The sequence below is a fragment of the Gouania willdenowi genome, chromosome 7 (genome assembly GCF_900634775.1).
Source record: "Gouania willdenowi chromosome 7, fGouWil2.1, whole genome shotgun sequence".
Lineage (NCBI taxonomy): Eukaryota > Metazoa > Chordata > Actinopteri > Blenniiformes > Gobiesocidae > Gouania > Gouania willdenowi.
The window spans coordinates 7,908,411-7,922,049 of NC_041050.1; positions in this window are offsets into that span (position 1 = coordinate 7,908,411).

A 13,639-nucleotide genomic window follows, 5' to 3' on the forward strand; every position below is an offset into this window, starting at 1 on the left:
AGGTGGTTCAGGGTTCAGGTGGGGCACACACCGCTGAACGCCCTCGGATGGGTCAGATCATTGGGAGTAGCACAGGATGTTTTTCTGATGTAGGTCATTCATGATTGACTATCTTTAGTGTGATTGAAAAATCTAAATCTAATCAGAAATGTATCTGACATGATTTTATATGATTCAGACTTAGGCTGTGTTTGAAATGTCACACTCTATACACTACAATTTAAATGAGTATATACTGTCTACTATATACTTCAAGTATGATTAGGACGATTTTACATTCCTCTCGCAATGCATCATGGGGTAGTTGAGTATGATTAGTGTGTCCACAGTGCATAATTAAACAATGTCCAATATAGTATACATCCTGATATTTCTCGTGTACGCAATCTTTTAGAATGGATTGTATTTTATTTTATCCCACAGTGGTGGAAATTCACACGTTAAAGCAGCCAAAGACACGAAGAGCAAGCAAACAAGAAAGAATAATATACAGTAAGGAAAAATCAAGGGAAATAATAAAATAAATATTGTAAAAATTAAATAAACAATATATATTTGTCAAGATAACAGTATACTACATACACATTCGTCAGACTTAAATTTTTTATTTTATTGTTTTTACCTACCTGCCTTTTGGCATCTTTGTCGCTGCTGAATACTTAATTATTAAAGTATCTATCTATTTATCTAGACTTATTATGAGTAGCACGAACACAGCCTTAGACTTAGTTTAAATGCCCTGTTTCCTTTGTTAAAGGATATCTGTAGTGAATTTTAAATTCATAGCTCTATCAAGACTATACACTGTATTATACTTGAGGTTTTAATGTGTTTAATTAAAAATCCTTATGAAATTCTACTAATTTGTGAGTCATTATGCTCATCTCAGACGCCAATGGTGATTTTGGGCTATTGCAAATTCTTTATGTCAATGTCAATGTCAGCTTTATTCATGTATCACATTAAAACAGCCAGCAGCACACCAAAGTGATTTACAGTGAAGACAATAAATATATAACACCAAAAAAGAAGAGACATTAAACAACAATAAAACACCACTAGTAAAACATTAAAATATTTCAGGAACTCTTTAAGAAACTCTTTAAGCTCTGCTGAAGGCCTGGGCAAACAAGTGGGTTTTGTGCTTAGTTTTAAAAGAGGACAGGCTGTCAACAGTACGCACAGCTAACGGCAGTGCATTCCAGAGGGTGGAAGCTGCCACAGAAAAAAAAACGGTCACCTCTGGATTTTAAAACAGAATGAGGGACCTCTAAAACCACCTGGTTGGCTGACCTCAGAACTCTGGAAGGCCGATGCAACAAAAGGAGGTCAGCCAGGTACTGGGGGGGCCAGCCCATTCAGGGATGTAAAAACCAATAAAAGAACCTAAAAATAATCCCTGTACTTTACTGGAAGCCAGTGCATTGCAAACAGTACAGGAGTTACTGTATGTGCTCACGTTTTTTAGTCCCAGTTAAAAGACGGGCCGCCGCATTTTAGATACGCTGGAGACGGTTGAGCTTGGACTGACCGATGCCAATATAAAGAGAATTGCAGTAGTTCGAATTTTATTTTTATTTGAATTACTTTATTAATCCCTGAAGGGAAATTATATTACACTCTGTTATTTTTAGGGACATGCTTCTCACACACATTGGCCCAAATTACATACTTACATGCACTGGCACCTCTCCAGCTACCAGAACAACTTCCGTATTTTGGTCCGCATTGGGACTTGAACCGGCCACCCTCCGGTTTCCAACCCATGTCTCTACGGACATGCCAGCAGCCTTAGCTGAAAGAAGCTGGACCTTACCACTGAGCTGACCTGTCTCACTAATTTAAAAGCACCATCCTTGATAAAGCAAAGGTTCCTTGCTTGGGGACCATTGTAGGGCGCTAGAGAGCCCAGGGAGCAGGTGAGGGCCTGCACCTGGTCAGGACGACCAAATAGGACCACCTCAGTTTTGTTTTCATTCAGTGATAAAAAGTTTAAATCTGTCCAAGCCCTGATGTTCCTTAAACAGTCGACCGCACCCTGCCGAGATTCTGTGGTCGGTGTTTTTAACGGGAAGTAAACTTGTATATCGCCAGCAATGCAATGAAAGGGAACCTCATATCTCCTAAAAATCCCCCCAAGGGGTAACATATACAAGGAGAACAGTAGGGGACCCAGAACTAATCCCTGTGGTACCCCACAGGCCAGAGGAGCCACTGAGGAGGTGCATTGCCCTCTCTGCACAGAGAATGATCTATACAGGTAAAATTTAAACCAGGCCAATGCAGTGCCTTCGATACCCACACAGTCTTTGAGGCGGAACAGGAGGATTGTGTGGTCTAATGTATCAGGTTGAAAAGAATTAAAAAGGCACAGTTTCCTTGGTCGAGACTCATTAAAAGGTCATTAAAAACCGAGCTGTTTCAGTGGGGTAAAGTGACTTAAAACCAGACTGAAACAGGTCACAGACATTGGCCTCCTCCAAGTACTCTGGAAGTTGATAAAAAACAACTTTCTCTTCAACCTTGGAAGTAAAAAGGCTGAAAAACAGCTGGAAGGACTGAAGGTTTCTGAGCATCCTGACTGGGTGGGGATCTAAGAGTAGACATTTTGTTGATAAAAAACTGCAAAAGATCCTCACGTAAAGCAGGAAAAGGCTCAACACAAGCAGCATTATGAAGGTTGACCAAAGAGTCCAGAACATTAAAAAGCACCTGTGGTTTGTGTGCATTTTCAGTCACAATTGAGGAAATGTATTGAGTCTTAGCAGCTTTCACAGCCTGCTGATAAACTAAAAGACAGTTTTGGGGAGATCCCAAGAGATTTGGAGTTTGTCCTTTTTCCACTTCCTCTCTTCCTGTCTGCACGTGTGTCTGAGTGGACTCATTGAGCCAAGGCTCAGTCTGAGGCTTCACGCACCTCACAGTCAATCAAGCAATAGAGTCCAAAATCTCAGTGCAGACAGTTTCACAGTCATACGTCATTAAGGACGACGTGAAACATGACAAACCGCAAACAGGACGAAGCGACAGATGGCCAGTTGAACACCCTGACGCCATCTTGAGCCTTATGGTGTAGTGGCAGTAGTGATCTAGCAAATTTGTGTCCTCTATATGGCTTCAATGTCCCCCCAGACTTGTCCTCCAGTAAGTCCACTCTCTCTACTAATCATCCTTGTCTCGCAGCGGCATTTTTGTCGCGTCTTGTCAATAAACAGTGCAGCTGACTGCTTGCTGTGGCTGCTCCAATGCGCAGCAAAAGCTCACAATAACAGCTTTAGACACATCAGAAGGATCTCCAACACACATCACTGTGTTGTCCGTGTTAATAAACCAATAGCAAAGAAAGGCGCAATCCAGATAAACAAATACATAAATGTCTGTGAAAATTTGACCGCAATGGATGAGGTAATAAAACAATGTTAAAGAAAATGAGCAACAAAAGCAAAACTAAGACCTCATTAAAACGGAAAATCAAAGAAATCAGGTGGGACCAAATGTAGAAACTGTACCGCAACACTACTATTATACATGGAAATGGCTACTCTACATGGATTGTATTTCTAAGTATGAAATTGTTTTTTTTTTGTTTTTTGTTTTTTTTTAATAAATGCGCACATATTTTGTTAATTGGTACTCCATTTTATGTTGGATACATTGCCACAACAAGTACCATTTCAGTTCAGTCTGTCTCTTCCACATGGATTACTGTGAAACCATGTCATTTGACAGAAGGATAAAAATAAGGTAACCTTAAAGGTCCAAACTACAAAGGATGATTTTTAGTCAGGAGAGATTAAAATCTATTATAATAAAAAAAAAAAATGATATACATGTGTAAATGTATATACATTTAACCCATTGCCTTCAGGAGCGGTATGTTCATTAAAAAAAAAAAAAAACTACCATCAGGAGAGATTACATTTCTCTAAATTTACTCTTTGATCTCTAAGCACTCTGTTCTCACAAATGAGACAAAACTATTCAATTTCACACATTTTAACCGCTCAGCGGTGCTTTTCTGAAAATGAAAAATCCTAGTTGTGGAAAAATGCCAATACGAAAAACCTCAGAGTAATTGAAAACATGACAGGATTCATTTGAATCACTGCATTCGCATATAAACAAGAGTGTTTTTGTAGGTTCAGGATTTAAACGCCTAAATGTGAGTATTGTCTTGAGAAAATATGAAGTGCTAGGTGTTAAATACAATTCCCAGTGATGGCGGCAACTGCAAAATGAATGTTCAGATAATGCAATGATGGCATAACATGATTTGAACCTTCAGTTTTCTTTATATTGCAAACAAATAGAAGTGAAGCAGTGACTATATTTAAATAGATAAATAAATAAATAAATAAAGTTGGCATTCTGTCCACAATATTTACATTTTTACCATATTAAAGATAATTAATGTATGCCTTATCTGTAATGGTAAGAACTCATTCGAAAAGTCTTGCAACATTATATCTCTCTCACATCAATCTTTGAATTGGAATAATGTTTCTTTTGTTCAGAAAATCAAGGTCAAACATGAAACAAATATGATTAATCTTCCCAGCTCCTTCTTCCTGTTCAGGGTAATTAATTAAAACCTCCAAGAAATAAGAAATGATGGTCATAATGTTTTTCAGTTTTTAGGATCGTTGCTACTTAAAATTCTCCTCTAGATTTTATTTTGAAACTTAACCGTCCTGACACAGGCTACATCTGCAATCTATACGTAAACCTGTGTAAAATAGAAGTGCATTATATCGTCATCGCATCCTTATTTTATAAAAAAAGTTTTCAGAAAATTATTGAAAACAACATTTTCACATTGTCATTCTAGTCATTCCTTCTTAAATTAAGCAATAGAATCACAATAGACTTTTCTGTTTTATTAAGAATAATTGTGGATACTTGTTCCTTATTAATAGTTAGATATTCAGTCTAATAAAACTATTAGTGAACATGATTTTAATGCATCTCTGTGTATATGGCAAGGTTTCTTTTGTATTTTTTTGCGAGATCTGTCTTGCTGTAGCATTAAATCATAGCAACTCTTCTATTTATGTCCTGTGCTAATTTCAAAACAAACACAGGTGATAAAATTCCCTCTTAAAAATTGTGTCTGCATTTTCAAAATAAGGCCTGTCATTTTCTACTACTGTAGAATTACTGAGAGCTTTACAAAGTTCTTTCTGCTTCAACTATTAAACTAATTTAACAAATGCCTTTTTCCCACTGACTACATAATGCTTCTTACCAAATAGGAATCCTACATGTGTCATAACCATTTAGGTATTATTATATATATGAAAGTATTGTGCATTATGAATTTAAAAAAAAGAGAACTTTCATTTTCAGAAGCTAATAATCCATGAAGAAATAATGCTTTAGCTGCAACACTAAACACTGTAAATGTTGCTTATGTAGCTGTAGCGTGAATTTTCTGATACTAATTTATTTAATGATGCAGCATTTAGATATTACATTTATGTTATATCTGATTTATGTTATATCCGGCCCCTTAAGAGCATCAAATATGGCCCTCTCGAGAAGATAAAAATGATTTTGTAATTACCAACTACTGTAATTCAGTTGCAGATATCTCAGCCCCTCCAGATACAAAAACTTAATTAAAATCCACAATATTTGTAGAACTCAGTTTCCCAATTCATATACACATGACAGCAGTCATTTTTAATCTCAAACTATTGAAAGAACTTTACATTTTTCTAAAATCTGGCAAATTTTCCTCAAAATCAGGGAAATTTAAGTGAAAATTCTGCAGGGACTGATATACATACATACTTTATCATGTATATATAATTTATATGTGGAAGTGTAAACCAGGGCACAATAATGATGAATTTGCTGTTTTTCCCACCTAAAATCTGTGGTCCACTTAAGATCAAACTACTTCGTATTTGGCCCCTGAACTATAATGAGTTAGACACCCCAGGATCGATAATCAATCAACTACAATTAAGAAAGCTGGATGTCAAAGATGATATGATGTGTGGGACTACTTTATTTTAAGAGTACCATAGAACTGTGAATATTATCAAGTCATCCAGGCTTTGGTGTTCCTATGGGGGAGTCTCATCTAACCCTGCTGTAGTCTGACAACCTGTAACCAAGAATAAATATAAGCACCGAGCGTACTGGGTGAGAAGAAATAATAATAGAAGATGTTTCAGCAACTCAAACAAGGCGTTACAAAACATAGCCATGCCGGTGTGTCGTGGGAAATTATTCAATTTCACCTAATTGTTCTAAAAAAAAAAACATTTTTGAAAACTAATGAATTATTGTCTGCAAATATATGAGCCCTTCCTCGTCCCAAAGTACACAGACATGACAACAACAACAACAATAATAATAATAATAAATGTATATAAGTTGTAAAAAAATAATGTAAAATTATACAATATAAAAAAATACATCATATAAAACAAGAACTAATTTAGTTTGTAGTTATTCGTTTTTAAACATACCTTTATCCATGACGTGTATCAAGTATGCAATATAGGAAAGGTGATAAAATATTTTGCTGTTCTGTTGTTCATTTGATTTCTATTAATACTACTTCTAAGAATGCCTACAGATTGGTAATTGCACTGTTTACTGTAAATATGAAATATAAAAACATTTTTCTTTTTATTTAATTCATATTAAAGACACTTTGATAAGAATGACTGTATATTGTCAATATAGGATACAATGTTTCATTTTTTGATTGTCTTGGGATTTTTTTTCAATCAAAAGATGTACTTTGGTTCAAAACAGGTTGAAAACACTGAGTTATAAGGTATTCTACATGAAGAGGGAAGACAGGATTCAGTTACATTTATCTTTTCAGGCAATATTTTTGGATCTGCACAATGGTGTTGGTTGGTAAATGGTGATATTAATGGTTTTCAGTCTGAATATGACAAATAATACAGTACATGACCATTAAGTGGCTAAATAGTGGACAATAATATCCAAACATCGATTCTGATACGTGCAGAAAGCCAGTGAGGAACTGTCCAGCATTGATTGATATGCTCTCATTTCCATTTTTTGATTTTCGCTTATGTAATTACTCTGATTTAATAACAGCTAGAATGTGCCAAAGCGCTGTCAGACTTTTTTTTTCCCCCTCTTAAACCTGGGAAATTATTTCACTGTTTCAACTCTGCTTTCTAGATGATCTCTCTTTAAATGCAACATCATGTCAGAAGACAAAGCTTTTAGACTTCAAACAGTAACATAACAGAGCACTTAGCCCAGTGACGTGTAGCATGCTGACCTAGTAGCCAGCTCCTCCAGGGGATGGCATGGAAAATAGAGGCAGACCTTCACTAACCTAACACCTCCAGACACTCTCGAGGGCCTGGCACTCACTAAACTGTTCCCCTTACAAGAACCTGTGACACTGCTAAAAGCCTGGACCTGACTTGAGATCAGTGTGAATGGGGCTAGGGGTAGGAGTCTCAGAGGAGAGAAAAGACACGGTTAGATTCCTCTAACTCACAGGCTGGGATTTATCGGTTGTATCGAAGCTTTGCAGACCCTTTAGTATGTGTGGGAATACTATTGTTTCTTTTGAAAAGAACTTTAGCTACAAATGGCACCAGATTCTGAACAGACAGAATGTATCAGGTACTGTGATCAACTATTTAAAGTGTAATTGTTACTGTTAAGCATTGGCGAGATTCTTGCCAGGGGGGGCAAAAGAAAAAAATAGAATTAAATATATGTTGACCTTCTCAAGATTTACCAACAACAATGTGTGTAACATATACAATAATGCAAAAATTATTAGTAACATAACTGATAATGTTGATAGCAAAAATGTGCGTTGACGCATCGTTTAATGTTATAAATGAATGATAAAATCAGGCCGGCGGCTGCTTTCTGTTTCATTTCTGCTTCTGTCGCTTCACCATTTACATTGTGAAGAAGAAATGCCCAACAGAAGAACCAACCTAAAGTCTCAAAAGTTTGAGACCATTTTCCTGAAAACTCATACTACACACCTATGGTGTGACATATAACTAACAGTAATACGTTACATTAAGAAATGTATTTTGCAAACTCCACGTATGCTGTGTTAAGCCTACCAATGTGTTGTCTAAGGCAGTGTTTTTCAAGTCCTGGGTCAGGGCCGAGACATTAAGCATTGTAATGGCGTAAATTAAGAATGCAATTGGCAATTAAAGATCATTTTGTTTATTGCAAGAACATTGATGCAGTTACAGATGCATCTCTGAACTCTGCTCCTGCTTAAACAGACAGCCCTTAACGTGTGTGTGTGTGTGTGTGTGTGTGTGTGTGTGTGTGTGTGTGTGTGTGTGTGTGTGTGTGTGTGTGTGTGTGTGTGTGTGTGTGTGTGCGTGTGTGTGTGTGTGTGTGTGTGTGTGTGTGTCTCTCTCTCTCTCTCTCTCTGCAGGTACCTGTAGCTAAAATAGCACAGAGGTATTTTGCATCAAATTGCATGTCATCAATTTGATTGACAGCTGCATCTGTTCAGGACAAAAACCTTGCAACAGTGATGGACTTGTTTTGAATATATATTTGCCCCTTGTCTTGGTTTAAAAGTAGTTGATGGAATTATATATATTTCAATAAGTTCTTAAATACCACTTTTTGTTTATATCTTATTATTTTGTGGGAATGAAGAATGATGATCAAGACTCACTGTGTGACTAAGTTTTCTTAGAATATTCACTATTGATTAAGGAAAATCGTTGTACTTCTTGCTTGTCAAGGGATCTGCATCTTTACTGAAGAATACCACTCAGAGTGGAGGCAGTGTCACGTTTTGCACATTAAAGCTGGCAAAACATGATTGGCCTCTTCATCAGTCTCCTGGAGGGAATGAGAGCTGGGTTTCTTGGTTGTTTATTTCATGTTATGTTTCAAATCCAACCCACACATTAGAATTTAAATGGTTATGCAGTAAACCACATAATATGTACTGTACATGATACAAATGTGAACAACACTGTCTGCTTTTGGAGTAATTTGAAGCTAATTAGTCTGTTCATCAAACTCGTAAAAAAAAGGGGAAAATTTATTTCACATTTTCAAAGAGTTAAAAATGTGCAACCCAAATATAATTTACATTGTTGATAAAAACAAAAAAACTAAATTCATACATTTGTAGAAATAATATGTTGATGTCCATACAGTACATTAGTTCAATAATTCTTGCCTTTGTAGCCTTCCCTATTGAGAATTGGCTTTATATGTGATGTAAATCTCTGGGGGTTTTTTTAAGCGGTTTACATATTTATGTAATTAAAACATGATTTATTGTCAGTCAGTATTACATATTTCCAAAATTTCACATCAAGATAACCACAAAGGGTTTTACTTCATCTTATTACTTACTCAATTTGCTTCTCTTTATTTATCAGAGGCAATTCAGCTGCATTTTTGTTACATAGTTTTGGGAAGGAAAAGCAGGTGGAATTAAAACTTATGCCCTGCAATCTGAGGGACATAAAAGTCACTGAATGTGGTTAGACATGATTATTGTAAGAGGTAATAATGAAAATAAGACTATGTTTAATGCTTGAAAAGTAGATTGGCTTTTTGTTTAGTCAGCCAAGCTTTGTCTTTATCCATCTATTTTCGAAATCTGTTTAAAACAAATAAAGTTTGAGATAATTGGTGATGTTTTAATGGGCCGAGTCATTCTTGCTGCAACGATGTCAGCTAGAGGTAGTTAAAATAATCATGAAAACATAGTTTATTGTTCTAGCAATATAAACTCAGCCAGGTTTGAAATTCTTTACAACTGTAGTGTGCAGCTCTGGATGTTTAACATTTTTGGGGGGTATTTCAGATAAAGCAGTCAGTTTGTTTAACCCTCCTATTATCCTTGGGGCCAATATGACCCCATTCAATGTTTATCATTCAAAAAATAATGGTTGACTTCTTTTTTTTTTTTCATATTTCATTACTTTCCCTAATTTGATAGGTACAATTGATGAAGCATAAAATGACCATGATGATATTTTTTAATGTGCTGAACACATAATACATGCATTGATGTCCCTCTGGGGTCAATTTGACCCCAATCTGTTTTATCTGCTCTCTCTCTCTCTCTCTCAAATATGCTCTAGGAAAAGGTGGACTGTAAAGGAGGTTTTGGAACAGCTCTTTCACAGTAAAAGTGACATAGAGGAGAATGTGTCTGAGATAGAGGTTTGTGTTAAGGAGGACCCTGATTTTGATGCATTCTCATCTGATGAGAATGAGAGTGTTGACCCCCCCCAGCAGATACAATCCATTTTAAAAATGGATAGATACTATGGTGCCGTTCTCCACTTCAACAGCAGGGTAGACTTAGCAGATGTGCACTCCAAATTAGAAAAAAAATGAAATGAAAGATTTTAAAGATACACCAACTCTTAAAATGAAAGTTTGACCTGATGGTGGCGTTGGAGGAAAGGTCATATCATCACCACAACCAAACCGATAGGGTTCATACTCTTGTGGTCATTAATGTTGTCAGTAAATTGAATTCTCATTCCATATTTTCTCCTACGTTGTCCTTTTCTTTTCTTTTTTGTATTAATCTGTTTTATAATGTATTGCACTGTTTATTATTACATTTTTATTGTAAAATGTCCTTAGATCAAATGTATTATTATTATTATTATTATTATTATTATTATTATTATTATTATTATTTTAGTAAAAATAATAATATATATTAAATTTCATTTGAAAGTTTGGCCTGATGGTGGCGCTAGAGAACAGGTCAAGATTTAATTATTAGGGCAATGTATAGCGCATTTCATACACAAGGCAACTCAATGTGCTTTACATGATTAAAAAGTGCAACAGACAACAGCTTAAAATCAATAAGAACATTAAAGGAGGCAACAAAACATTTAAAATCAACAGTAATAACATTTAAAATCATCAACAAACATCAATAACAACATGACCAAAAATCTCCCTCTCAATCATACGCAGTAGAGAAAGAGTGTCTTTGACTTTGATTTAAAAATGTTCACATGTGATGCTGACTTCAGCTCTGCTGGCAGTTTGTTCCACTTTCTTTGCAGCATAACAACTAAAAGCAGCATCACCATGTTTACTGTAAACTCTGGGCTCCACTATCTGACCTGTGTCCATAGATCTGAGAGACCTGCTGGGTTCATACCCAACATCTCACGAATGTATTCTGGACCAAAAGATTATTTATGGATTCAACAAATAAACAAACTAACACAAAAACTCGGTCAACAATTTTCTGAAAATCAAGCAAATTTCTCTGGGGTCAGATTGACCCCAAGGGTAAAATAATGATAATAGGAGGGTTTCCTACACCTTCACTCACTGTTTTGCAAAGATTCCACAGATTTATTATGACTTCTGCATCAACATGTTGAAAAGTGCCTCCCTCCACTGGTAAGATGTACATCACATGCTCCAGTTTATACTGGTCCTAAAAATCAATCCTGTTATTTGATACTGAGCGGCTGTGAGACACAGTCTGCTACATTTCTGCCGATGACAAATTGCCATAAAGGTCATGCTTGTTTGTGGACAAGACATAATGAGATACAATATCAACAAAGCTCATGGACACATTGTGCCGTCTCCTCCAGTGGCGATAACAGTGAGCGCTGCCATAGGCTGGTCCTCCTAATACTAATTACAGCTGTGGTGACATCCATGTGGGCAGCGGGGTCACTTATACTAACAGAACCCTGGGTGCTGCTTTCTTTCCCTGCAGAGTGATGATTTAACGATACAAGCAAACAAACAAGCTGAGGACGACTCTTCACGAGGACTCGAGGTGGTATGCATGAATAATGCATGACAGACAACAATCAAGCATTGAAAACATAACTAAGTGGATACTGCGTTCCACAGACAGAGATTGTTCAGGGTCCTGTAGAAAGAGTGCAGTGTGTGTGTGTTCGTGCTTTAGGTGACCTTCACTGAACAGGTGTTGGTGTCAGCCTTTACTCAGTCACGGCACATTGAGCAGCCCTGTACAAACACATTGGGGTCTGTGTGCGTGTGTGTGCGTGTGCGTGCGTATGCGTGTGTGTGTGTGTGTGTGTGTGTGTGTGTGCAATACAAAATGTTTGTGGTGAGAGATTAAATTATTGATGTGCTTTAGGAGGATTTATGAATGGAGATAGATCAGTTGATACTCTACTGTGGGAAAATTAAATGTTTAATCGATGCATCGGGGATGCAGCATCGGGCAAGTTCAATGCCAAAGAGGAACTCATTAAAGTTGCATTTTAACGCAGGAAATGGACAGTTCCATTTTTTAGCCTGGTGTACAGTTCGACACAGTGGAGTACAAAAACAAAAACAGAAAAACAAAAAACAATCTCTGTGCTATGCCTCTTAAGCATCAAACACCAGCCTCCAAATGTTCCCACCTGTAAAATTCACAGCCAGACCTCAGCCAATGGATGGATGCACAGAGACGGGAGCAGTTATTAGCATGATTACAAAAAAGTTCACATAGGTATTTAAATGTTTGGCCAGTAAACAAACAATCCTACTTGGTTATTTAATTAATCCAATTTTTTTTTTTTTTTTTGAAAGTTCAGATATATGTCAGGACTGTAATCCACATTTTCTGAAAATTGTTTTACAAGCTTTTTGCATTCATAACATCCTGATTTATTCATTTACCTGAAACTTCACAAAATTAATGACTTAATTTAAAGAAAATAAGTTTGGTCATCATTTATAGTATGGTAAGAGACATTTCTGTAAAATGTCCTTCCTTAATTAAAGAGCAACTAAAACCCAAAACCACTTTCTACCCAAATGCATTTGTGTATGAAGTACTGTTGATTGATTCTTGTCCAACTCTTAATATTTTAGTCAAAGTATTTCAATTTGGTGTATTTTGTTGTAAAAATGTAGGCGTGACATCCCTTGATGGGTTAAAACCCGACTATTATGCTGCATTTCATTGCACTCGGAAACCGCAAAGATCTGGGTCGTCAATTTTGACTTCCAAGGTAAATGTGTTTCATTCAGTAAACTCGGAAAACATATGACTGGCCACAGTCAGCTGATGTTTGTTTTTATATTTTTCGAGCAGCAAAAATGCTTGCTGAGGAAATATATTAGCTCCTTGAGGGTTAGAGCGAGTGAGAGATAAACGTCATACACTTTAAGTAAGACTTGAATGCACCAGCAGGGGGAATCCTGCATGCTTCACTAAACCATGGACTGCGTAAGTAATGATATTGTATATTTCATTGCGCTCTCTACAGAGTGGCGTTCAAATGAACAGAGTGTAAATGGAAATACCACTACAGAATTATTCTGCAGTTTAAGTACAACACATGCCAAATTAGAGGGCACACAAAAGCAAAAATTGAGGAGAAAGTGACTGTTTATGTCGAACGAAGGACGCCGCCATTTTGCTAAAACGTCTTTCCGACCGACTCGGGGTGCTTGGATCCTGCCCGAGTTCTCGAGTGGGGGTTCTGAGCTCAAGGGTCGTTTTATTGCTCTTTTCCTATTCGTTCTGTCAGATTTATCCGTATTCCGAGTGCAATCAAATGCAGCATTACAATCAAATTTTACTATTGGCTGACGATGGTTGTTTGTGACGTGACGAACCACCACTGTTGGCCCCACCCCTCCAGAACCTCTGTGTTCAGTTACT